At 42.3% G+C, this 11,163-nt stretch overlaps 1 long non-coding RNA gene across 1 annotated transcript; it reads left to right on the plus strand.

Annotated features, from left to right (window-relative positions):
- Window positions 1–6,584: 6,584 nt before the first annotated feature.
- On the plus strand, window positions 6,585–7,904 carry LOC115598213. The gene is made up of 3 exons (XR_003987493.1): window positions 6,585–6,704; window positions 6,848–6,912; window positions 7,832–7,904. It is a non-coding gene; the product is annotated as an uncharacterized LOC115598213 (long non-coding RNA).
- Window positions 7,905–11,163: the final 3,259 nt, after the last annotated feature.

Consider the following 11,163-nt stretch of genomic DNA (forward strand, 5'->3'; position numbering starts at 1 on the left):
CTTTTTTACAAAAAATACTGATTTTTCAGTCTTATTTAGCAGTTAGAATTATGAAAACAAATCTCCCAGGATATAGCTGGTGGGGAAAGTCATGAGGCTTTTAATGAAGATTTTTTCCAAAATGTCCTCCTCTTTTCATCAAAACTTTATTGCCAATGGACATTTGAAAATACCTATTTTCACACTGAGAGAAAATAATATCTAGCATTGTCATTGTTATTAGTTGTGAATACTCTGTTTATTTGCCAAATATAAGGAACAGGATAGGGATCTGAAAGGGATATTTATATTTCTTGTAGTTTTTAAATGAAAAGTAGATTGGTTTTTGTTTAATACTCCATATCAATATGATATTATCTTTAATACAATAAATCACTGTCATACATGAAGTATTACTTTGCAGAAGAAAATAATGATATCTACTTGCTCCCTTTCACCATTCTTATATCTAATAAATACACAAAAGTAAGTTTCAGTAAGGAAAGTATTACACGTGTATTAATAAATGTCTTTTCTGTGAGTAACTTTGTGTAAAACACTATCTTCTTTCATTCATCTTGTAGATTTGCAAACAAGAAAGGAAATATCACCATACCTCACACGAGAGATTCCCTGGGGGAGAGCTGCCCTTTTCCAGCAGGGATCTGGGGTGGAAAGGAGCAAGGGTTTGGGCTCAGACAAACTGCACCAGTTTGATTCTGCTCTGGTATTGATGACACTTTGGTTCAAAGCCTTTTCTTTACCCCAATGTGCTGAAGCACAACACAAAGGTCTTGTCCTACTTGTGCTGAGGGTCTGATAATTAGAAATGAACTGTGGTTGCAGCTACTTCTTGGTGGGCTCATAAAAAAATCCTTTTATCTCTGCACTGCCTTTTATTACACAGAAATCCTCTGGCACACCATCTGCTCAGAGCTTGTGGACATCTTCAAGTTACCTCTCTGTGACAAGGATACCTGAGAGCTGAGCATCTTTAGCTTCTGGAACCAGCTGAAACATTTCAAAGCCAATTCCTGGTATGAATGCAAAAGGGATTCTAGCACAGAATGAGTGTGTGCTATGAAATGCACATACAGGAACATACTTGAAACTGTTTACCTTCTGCTAAGCTTATTGTTACTGAATTAATTCTGGAAGCATGATAATTTCATTCTGCTAAAACTAATTCATGACTGGGATGTGTGTCTAGAGTTTCAGATCATCTGAAAACACTTTTCTTAATTTATCACCTGCTTTCCAAAAATCTTAAATTGTAATTTTTCTACTGTACAAACAAAAACCAATTATTGAAGAGACTCTCACCCAAAAGTTCCCTCTTGTGATGTGCATGTTAGAAATTGAATTTTCAGTTAAATGTGCTTGTGGAATTCACCTGTGCCAATTCTGTTCCAGATCTGATCCTACTTTCACAGCTGTAAAGCATGAGAAAATCCTCTGAATATTTACTACAAATTATCTGATCGTCTGTTATGCAGTCTCCTGTCAGGAAAACCAGAATGCAGTAACAGTTGGGTGGATTTAAAGGTTGTTAAATAGCCACTTCCTTAAATCACTGTGCTCCTTTTAGGAGACAGCCATGTAATACAGGAGCAGAGCTGAGGTGAGGGTGCCCTGCTTATAAGGCCACTGTTACACTTCCCTTTCATCCAGCAGAGAGAACAGATAATTTGAGTTCTGTGATCAGTTGCTGTTGATGGCTGACCTAATTTCTGAGTGCAGCAATCTGCCTGAGCAGCAATCCCATCTCTTCGATAAGGGCAGTGAGCAGAAGTGGTGAGTTGATGAGTGGCCTGTGCCAAGAAGGTCAGCAAGTTCTTATGGGGAAATGTTTGATAAATGCTATTAAAAGTAAAAGCCTTCTGCCTAGTGCATATTGACAGATTCTAAAATGAAATTATTTTCTCTCAAGCTTGAAGGTCATTCCTTATACGTGTCTTGGCACTAAACTCAGGATCACTTCATCTTAGATGCCAACAGTGGAAATGAAAAATTAAAAATGTTCATCTGCTGCAACTACAAAAACAAACAAATCAATAAAGGAAGCATATTCAGTGAGATTCACAAATGTCAGAATGCTACTCAGGACATATTCACACCAATGGCTGAGTAAGACTTTACTCTGTGCATGTCCATATTGAGCAGCTGATAGAGAAGAAAATCGAACCTCACTGACACCCTTTAGGTATTTAAAATAATTGCTTCTAATAGGTTGCAAGGGAAAACAAAGTGGATGTAAAATTAGAAATCTCCCTTAGTGGAATATCAGTCTATAAGCTTGTATTTTTTTTTTATTTTTAATATCCTCAATGCCATCTGGCAGTTACTCTAACCCCCAAAATAAGACTGCTCTTGGTAGGACAGCTCTAGAACAGCTTCAACAGCCTTCCAGCCCCTTGTGCCCCTCCAATGGCTTTTCTAGCAAGAAGCATTTGGAGCTGCAGCATGAGGTATTCATGGGTCAGCTCACCTTCCTTTCAAATGAGACTGATGACATGGAAAGCCCTTATCAAGGGTGATAATGCATTCTGGAAGATGGATGGAGAAATTCTTCCTATGCAGGATGCACGTTCCCTCCCCCCCCAAGGACAAAGATGAAAGTAGCTCTTGTAGGATGCTAATTATGGGCATGAGATGGAAATTCCTACCTTGAATTCAGATCCATGTGCCATTCAGCATCTGGTAAACCCGGGAGGGCTGGAGCTTTCTGGCAGCTGCTGAGTGCTGCCAGGATGGGGTTTTGGCTATAATACAGCTGTGTGTCTGGATTAATTTCTCTCAGGACCTGGGAGCTTCCAAGACCTTCTGAAGCCTTCTGGTGAGGCTGTCTGCATCCAAGGCCAAGTGTCACTTGTGCAGGGGTGGAGGTGCCAATGGCTACAAACTGAGCTTCTGCATCAAAACCACAGGACCACCAAAGTACATGAGTACAGGCCTTGGGGACAGATCCTGGCTTCAGGTCACAGGGTTGGCTGCTGGATGAGATATTGCATTTGAAAAAGTGTAAATCAGTGTGGAAGTAAAGGAGACTGTGGGAGAAGATCATTAAAAATTGGCGGAGCAATGAGACCTATTTTCTTCTGTGGCACTAAAAAGGCTGGTGCACACATGGACTCACTTGTGGAGGTGTGGAGGGGGCTGGCATCAGCACCCAAGGCTTGCAAGATACTCCAGGGTCCATCATTGGAGGCACTACTTTTGAATGAAAACAGCTTTAAGTGCACTAAAAATACTCAGCTCTTATTATGAGGCTTTTTGATAAATGATCTTCTCCCATTCAATGGTGTCTCAGCAACACAAGTTGGTGTCCAGCAGCTGTAAGTATCTGTGTTTGAGCTCTTTGATTTACCAAAATTTACCCTCCTCTTACAGGCAAAACTTGCAAAACGTTTCTTTAAAGCAAAGAATCTCAGTATTTGGGTGTTTAAATACATTTACAACTACTTTCACTCATATATAACAGGTTTGAATTTGTCCCCAGCATGTGATGTAGAGAAAACAACAAACCCCACACGTATTTGCTTTCTTGGTAAGAAAATTGCCCAGAATAGGTATGTGCCATCCTGAAAAACCTAGGTCATGTTCTTCTGAATAACATTTATTGATTTTTCATTATAGACAGAAGAGGGGGGTGGGGGGGTGGTTGCTGTTAGAGGTAAAAGTATCTTTACTCTTCCCATGTGCATTTGTGTTTGAACAGGAGCAGATGTGTATTTACTATCAAACTGCTGAAAAACCTTTGGCTGCAATAATTTGGAATATGTGAGGTTCACAGGAAATAGATTAGCTGTGGGACTATGGAACAGGTTAGCAGATGGCCAGCAGAGTCTCTGGCATTATTCTGGGCTGGCAAGCCTGCCCAGCATGGATCTTCATGTAGTCATGGAATGGAGGAATGATGCACTAGCATCTGGATACTATTGGATACAGATCCCAGTAATTTTATTATTTTTGTTAATACCTCTGAGCTTCTGTACTATTCTGTAACTCCCATCTGGATTTTTTGACAACAGGGGTGTTATATTCTGACTCACATTCAGTTAGTAATCCATTTTGGATATACAGTGTTCTTGCAGAACATCATTCTTTCTACTAACAAATATCTAAGTGATAAATGTACTAAACAGCAGAGAAACAGTGCCACTAAACTTTCAGGCATTTGTAGTAGCACAACTGTGTAGCTTGCTGTTATTTTAGAAGAGGCTGCACATTTAAGTCTTTGCATCTCCTGGTTTTTGTATGGCAAAATTGCCATTTTTCCAGTTGTCAATGTGACCATAATATGTCTACAAAGCCACAGTAATTAAATATATAACTAATAAGGCATTATGCAGTTTAAAGATGTGTTCGGCCTGTAAGTGATGAAATATTGCATTTCAATTCTGCTTTCATTAAAGATATTACAAGCAAAAAATCAGGTATCTACCACTGAAAACCCCTTGGCTGCCTATCATGTGAGGGAGTGTGAAAGTTATTGTCTATCTAATTACTTGGCTGAATATTCTGGAATTTAAAATCCCATTTCCCACCCCAGTAGGGATGTTAGAAATCCTTTCCTGGCTCCAATCCAAGCTGAAGAGCAATTTTCTGCATACCAATGTGGCCCTGCTGCTACAGCTCAATATACCTCTCGATGGTTTATCCTGAAAATATTATAAAGTAATGTTTTTGCTTTCCCTGCTTCACAGGCAGGTGATGTGACAGAGTACCTTAGCAATATAGTGAGTGACATTTTGCCAGTCCTTCAGAGCTATTTCCAGAAAACCCTACCAAGTGTAGACCTGTGTCCTGAGGGTGTTGTAACTCTACCAGGGCATTATTTCACTTTCATGGTCAATGAGAGCCATAGTGAACCTGTTGTGTAAAGGTGGGGTACAGCTAGGGGCCAGCTGTAGGCCTTCATATTATCCTACAAAATATCAAGATCCTTTGGAAAAACTAAGTATGAACTGATGTAGCAGGAGGAGCCTTTCTTGCTCCTGAGGCTCAACGAGCTGCTGGCCTCTCCATTGCCTCACACCAGAGTGAGCTCTCTCTCTGTGGGTGTGTCCCACCTTTATTGCCCCCAGGTAATAGGGGGCCTGTCCTAACCAGGCACAGGTGGACTCACATCCACTCTTTGGCAATTCGAGGCACCTGGTTTATCTTGTTTCTCTACATTTCCCCCCCCCCTTTTTTTTTTCTCTTACAGCAAAGCCTTCCTGCCCTAGCTTACAGGATTTTTACACATTTTTACAACACTGATTACACACATTTTTACACATTTTTTTTCGACTGACACAAACATACACTTATAGCTTACGGGATTTAACCCTAGCTTCGACTGACACACACTTATGGCTTACAGGATTTAACCCTAGCTTACAAACATACAAACACACACAGGATTTTTACACATTTTTTTTTTTTTTCGACTGACACAAACATACATAGCTCACAGGATTTAACCCTAGCTTCCAAGACTGACACAAGACTGACACAACTTAAACATACAAACATACACTTATATCTTACAGGATTTAACCCTAGCTTCTCACACTGCTGCAGCCCAGGCAAACCGTTCAATGTCAGCCCAGGCAATTTTCACAAAATCTCTGCTTTTCCAACTTGAGTTGTTCTTCTCCCTCCTGTATCTGCTCTTCTCTTGGCTTCCCTCTGCTCAGGGGTTTCCAAAGAGCTTGCTGGTTCCTCATGGGTTTCTGGTTCCTCATGGGATTACGGGATTTAACCCTTCCTCATGGGATTCCATACACGGGTTTTAACCCTTCCTCATGGGATTCCATCCTCCTGGCTTCCCTCTGCTCAGGGGTTTCCAAAGAGAGAATCCTTATCTTGGCTTCCCTCTGCTCAGGGGTTTCCAAACCAAAGAGCTTGCTGGTCATACCTTTCAGGGAGAGTGTTAGCCCAGGCATTTTTTCAAATCAGGGAGAATGTTCCTGTTGCCAGCTCCTCACACTGCTGCTTCTTTAGATGTCTGTACATTGCCCGCGTTCTCCACCAAATGTAGCAGGAGGAGCCTTTCTTGCTCCTGAGGCTCAACGAGCTGCTGGCCTCTCCATTGCCTCACACCAGAGTGAGCTCTCTCTCTGTGGGTGTGTGTCCCACCTTTATTGGCCCCCTGGTAATAGGGGGCCTGTCCTAACCAGGCACAGGTGGACTCACATCCACTCTTTGGCAATTCGAGGCACCTGGTTTATCTTGTTTCTCTACAAACTGATGGGTGATGGCCATTGCAGGGCGACCCCCTTGAATGTTATTGAGAGAAAAAATTTATCCTACTTTAAATTGCATTTAGTAATTGTCTCTGGGATTTTAAGCTTGAAAACAAAATGGGAATGTGGGAAATGGCAGTGTTATGTGTGTGAGTGTTATATCAGCAGCTCAGAACCACTCCAGCTCCATCCGTGGACCAGGAACTGCACCAGGTGAGGAAACCTACTGGGGATGGTGCTCTACCTTCTTTTGCACTCCTTAATTTCAAGGCTGGGCTCATGTCTCATCTCTCATTGTCAAGGCAAATCTACAGGATTTGCTATGCAGAGCAAGGCAAAACTCCCAGAAGAGCAAAGCTAATTAATTTTGCTTTTTTGCCTGTGTGTGTTAAGGGCATTGCAGTGAGGATCTGGGCATTTCAGTTGTGAAGGACCTGGAAGCCCCACTGTGAGGTCTGCAGCCAACCTGCTGATTTATAAAGAAGCACAAAAAAGGTAGTAAACTAAACAAAATGAAAAAAAAGGGAATGAGTCAATAAATATTTCAGAGTTTCCCTCCAAACTGTAGTAATTTATCGAACATTTAAAGCTCCTAATATATAAAACAATCACTCCTTCTCTCTCTCTCTTTTAATAAGGTTTCTAGAGTAAAGCAAAGGTGTGAAGTCAATCAGGGTCTCCCCAGAGGATTAAGGCAAATTGTGTGAGTTATATTTAATTCAATTAATCTTTCCAGATAGGTCCTAAATCACATCATTGATCTATTTGATTCACAGGCGTAACTCTTAACATGCAGCTGCCTCACACAATGAGCCAGGGAGCTGCTTGGTTGCATTCAAGGGAAATAAATTTAATTATAAACATATTATAGAGTCACAAACATTTCCTGAATTTGGAATTCAATGTCTTTTCAGCCTTCCAGCTGAGAACACCATCAAACTTTTATATGGTAGTAGACTCTGTCCTGCATTTACATGTACTGGCAAGCACTTTAAACAAGGAAAGAATAAAAACTGTTCCTTTTTTTTTTAACATTTTAAAACTTAAAGCTATGCTCATCTCAGTAGAACTATCCACAGTGTTAATTCTAGCCAGTTATTAGAACGTGACAGAAATGGAAGGAATATGAAAATCTACCAGGTGGAGATGGCTACAGCATCCCAGGCAAAATGCTGAGAGCTGAATAGGGACAGAACATTCACAGCCCACATGTGCAGAGAGAAATTCAATCCCTTTAAAACCTGGGGACTCTGTTTGGTGTCAGTTGTTACTCAGTGAATCTAGCAAGGACCTTAAATGTGGGACTCATCTCCCTGGGGTTACTGTCACTTGGCATGTTGAGGTATATTCAAACCAGAAGTCACCCAGTAAGCTGTGACCTGGTGTGCAGAGAGGAATAAAAACCCTGATAGAAGAAGCATGAGGCTGTCCTGGGGGGTGAACAGACCCTGGGAGTCTACAGGAGGGTTGGAGCTCCCCAGCTCAGTTACAGCCCTTGCTGAGCAGCAGAGTCCTGTTAACACTGACTGACCACATAACAGGGCATCTGGATTTATTAGAACATGAATATTCTGTTTTCTTCTGTTTTTACCTGTTACTATAACTCAGGATTGTCTCCTCAGCTATGAAGATCCCCAGTTCTTTCTGGATTGACAGGAAGCTGAACATGAGCCAGCAGTGTGCCCAGGTGGCCAAGAAAGCCAATGGCATCCTGGGCTGGATCAGGAACAGCGTCGCCAGCAGGTCCAAGGAAGTGATTCTGCCCCTGTACTCAGCCCTGGTGAGGCCACACCTCGAGTACTGTGTCAAGTTCTGGGCCCCCCAGTTCAGGAAGGATATCGAGGTCCTGGAGCAGGTCCAAAGGAGGGCAACCAGGCTGGTGAAGGGACTCGAGCACAGACCCTATGGGGAGAGGCTGAGAGAGCTGGGGGTGTTCAGCCTGGAGAAGAGGAGGCTCAGGGGAGACCTCATCACTCTCTACAACTCCCTGAAAGGAGGATGGAGCCAGGGGGGGGTTGGGCTCTTTTGCCAGACGACTTTCAACAAGACAAGAGGGCACGGTCTTAAGTTGTGCCAGCGGAAATTTAGGTTAGATATTAGAAAGAATTTCTTTACAGAGAGAGTGATCAGACATTGGAATGGGCTGCCCAGGGAAGTAGTGGATTCTCCGTGTCTGGAGATATTTAAAAAGAGACTGGATGTGGCACTCAGTGCCATGGTCTAGCAACCGCAACGGTGGTAAAAGGGTTGGACTCGATGATCTCTGAGGTCCCTTCCAACCCAGCCAATTCTATGATTCTATGAATAATTGGCAGGTTCTTTGCTGCATAATTATTATTTTGTTTAGCATCACCCCAGGTTATGCTAAATATTCTGTAATTTATAATGAAATATTACTGAGCAGATGTTTTCAAGGAATCTTACGCTTTGGAAATTCTATGAGAAAAACAGGACAGAAAAAGAATTTAAATCCCTGAAAGATCCACTTCCCACATTTTCTCACAAAGTTCCAAGTTAGGTAGTCAAAATTCATTTTTCTTTTGAAATGTGAAACTATTATACTTTAAAGCATTAACAAAATGAAATGTTTTCATTATTCTTCGAGTGCTAAAATAAATATCCAGGCAGCAAGCAGCAAAGCTGTGAGACAGCACAGCCCTGAAACACTCATAGAGGCTCACTGATTTTAGGGTTCTCAGAAGAAGGCACCTGTACTAGTGTATTATATATCATAAATGAATAATGGGGGAGGGAAATTGTTCTGTTAATAACTTCATTTCATGCAGGATAAATTTTTAATCTTCACTTTTTGCAGCCTTAATTATTAAAGCCAGCTTCACACTAGTTAAGGTGCTGGATGCTATCTTTGGTCCCTCTTGAGGACATAACATACACACACACAGAGATGTTGCCAGCTCCCACCTACCAATTCAGCTTCAATCTTCCATTTACCTTTTTATTTCTAAAGTTGCAATGATAATTAGTTCTCATTTATAACAAAACCAAAGCTGTGCCTATCTTGAGGCCTTCCATGTTTTTGCTGCATGCCTGGGACCTACCATTGCAGTTTTGTATTTTCTTTTCCTCCGCTGCCCTGCAGAATCCTCTGGTCTTTTATGATCTACTGGGATTGATAAATTCTTCAGGTGTAAGAAATCAAACATTTCCCTGCTGCCAGGGCAATGCTCTCAGGCAGATGCTGGGAGAAAGGCACAGGTTGTGGGGGGATGGGGCTGGGGGGGGCTCAGCCCTGGGTGCTGGGGCAGTGAGGAGGAGCAGGGTGACTGAGGGTGTGCTGCATCCTCCTGCACAAGGATGGGAGGGTGGCAGCACCCCCAGCTTGCCTACAGCACTGCTCCTGCCACTGCTACAGAGAGAAGCTCTCAGACTATAAAAATCACCAAGTACAGAAGCCCAGGGGCAAATCTCAGGGGAGAAAAAGGCCATGTTTTCTGCAGCAACACTTGCTGCATCACTTTCCTTTACAGCCTACCAAACATTTTCTTTTCATGTTACATTTTAAGTTAGGCTGTGAATCCTTTTCCAGAGTGCACTTTAAATAGTCTTGTAATGCAGAGGAAGAGTAGGAAGTAGAAAGAAGTAATTATCTGTTCAACCCTTCACTGCAACCTCATCCATGAACTAGAAAATCACCATTCATGTCAGGAAAGGAGTGCCCAAGCACTGCTTATTTGCTTTCCTTTATATGTAGTCAGGTACAGGTATTTCACCTGATATTTTATTAATGACTTTGCCAAGCTTGCCTGGGGCAGTGGCAGGTGTAGGACAGCAGAAGCCCACTCACATCTGCTGCCCATGGTACCTGCTGAGCTGCAGGCCAATGGATCCTGGAAGAGCAAGGTGATGGGCTCCTCATGCACCACCTGTAACCTCTGAGGAGACAAGGTGAGTGATCACAAGGGACTTCAATCTGACTGACACCTGGAGATCTCAGGCTGTCAGTGCTAAAATGTCCTTGTAGTATTTCATAATTATAGATGCCAATCTCCTAAGTCAGAAAGTGTTGTATTTCGTGCAGAAGGAATGTTTGACCTTCTTCTGATGGGCAAAGCAGAAATACATGTTTCTGTAAACAGAAAATGAGTGATTTGTTTGAGTACAATTAGTTCTGGCTGGACTACATTGCCAAGGGCATCTTTATTTGCCCTCAAAAAATGGTAGAATTTTTGCCTTCAATATTAACTTTGTCATTGCATCAACAGATTCATAAGATCTCTGATTAAAGGTTTCCTTTCCCTTGCCCAACTCTTTCCTCAGCCAAGCTGATCCCACTGCAGCAGCACTGGATACAGTGCTGACCCTGGGACGGGTCCTGTGGAGTTGGGATGGCTGTGGAGATAGAGCCTGGATTTGCTTCTTTGGGCTTTTTATCAGTGATGTTGCTGATTTTCATCTTGCTAGAGTGCTTCTGCATGGTAGCAGAGCATGAAGCTCTGTCAGAGAGACTGTGTTGCTCATCCCTCTCTAATGTAAATTATTTCCAAGAGCTAGGGCTAAGGAACTAGGAGCAGGAGACTTGTTCTGTGTGTCCCTCTTGTGTGCTGGCTTGAAAAAAAAACCTGTCCAGAATGAACTCTAATTATCTTGGCTAGAATGATATAAAATGCATGCATATGATTTGGAACAGTAGGATGATAAACAGTAAGTGGAATGAGAACTGCCTCCAGCTCATCTATGTTTTGGGGGATTTCATTCCTCAAGGCATTTTCTTGGAGATTAAGCCATGGAGTCAAATCAACCTGAAGGATATGCAGACACTGAGGTTGCTGCTTTCTCTCCAATGACCTTCCTGGCACTGAAATCTACATTCCTCCTGACAGAGGAGGCCACGGGCTGTTCCTGCAGCCCTGGTGCAGCCAATCTGAAGCCTTCCTGCACTAAAGGATCATTGCTTTAGAATCCAGTTACTGCAAAAAGTAATCCCACAGACACC

Source organism: Calypte anna, chromosome 4 (genome assembly GCF_003957555.1).
Source record: "Calypte anna isolate BGI_N300 chromosome 4, bCalAnn1_v1.p, whole genome shotgun sequence".
Taxonomy (NCBI): Eukaryota; Metazoa; Chordata; class Aves; order Apodiformes; family Trochilidae; genus Calypte; species Calypte anna.